This window comes from Penaeus monodon, chromosome 20, assembly GCF_015228065.2.
Source record: "Penaeus monodon isolate SGIC_2016 chromosome 20, NSTDA_Pmon_1, whole genome shotgun sequence".
In the NCBI taxonomy this organism is placed as follows: Eukaryota; Metazoa; Arthropoda; class Malacostraca; order Decapoda; family Penaeidae; genus Penaeus; species Penaeus monodon.
Window position 1 is genome coordinate 18385326 of NC_051405.1, and position 1099 is coordinate 18386424.

Here is a 1099-nt window from a genome sequence, read left to right on the forward strand (position 1 = left end):
CTGCTTATCTTTTATCATTTATGTTCTCCTACCATGACACTTGACATATGCATTCATTATCTCTTAATATGGCTGTTTAATTTTTATCAATGAGTACTTTGGTGAGGATATAGAAGACAAACAATTCTTGAAAATAAATATGTATACTGATAACAAACTACCATTGTTTTTTACATATGCATATCTGATGACCTGTGTTTTTTTTATTGCATGAATTGATTTTAACAGTGGCTTTATTCATGAACAGTATGTGATATTAATTTCTTGTGATTTGTATTCATGTAGATATAACTGCTCTCATTGTTATTATGTCCTTTGAGAATCAAGTTTGTGATCTCATTTTGGCAGAGCTTCCTGTGAGAAATTCAGGAGCTCGGCATATGACGCTTGCCTGGCTATCGTGCCCTCAGATATATTTCTCCCTCAAATGCTCATTCTTGATCTCTCTCTTAATATGTATAGCGTCGGGCACTTTGAAACCCTTTTTTGAGATATTTTTTTGTGGGGTTGGCAGGATCCTGTGCTTTAGAAATACCCTATGGAAAGAAAAGGGAAACGATTTATGTTTTGAATGTTTTAGGGTGTACCAGTGACATATTAGTCCTACATTCCATCTTGCTAAAGATTATAAGTCAAACGGATGGATATATATGATATATATGTATTTAAATGTTAGCTAGCAGCAAACACTAAAAAATTCAAGGATGAGGTCAAAGGTGCTTGAAATAATCTCATATAATTTTGATCAATTTTCTATAAATGTTGGATAATTTGGACATACAATGAATAAGATAGAGGACAATGAAATGGGCCTTTGAAAGCCCATGGAGAGATTCATATATTAAGCATCCTTCACTTATAGATCTGATCCAATTTTTTTGGTCATTTTAAAAGATAGGATGAAACATAGCTTTAACTAAACTAGAGATGACTGATTTAATTAGGAATATTAAGAAGTATGATGATAGTTTTCCAACATTTTAGAGAAGGAAGTACAAGTAATGAAATGTATATCCTTTTTTATGGTAATACACATGAATAATGCTTGTGATAATGCTGCTAACACAGTGTTGGTCACTTAACAGTGTTCTTGCATGGT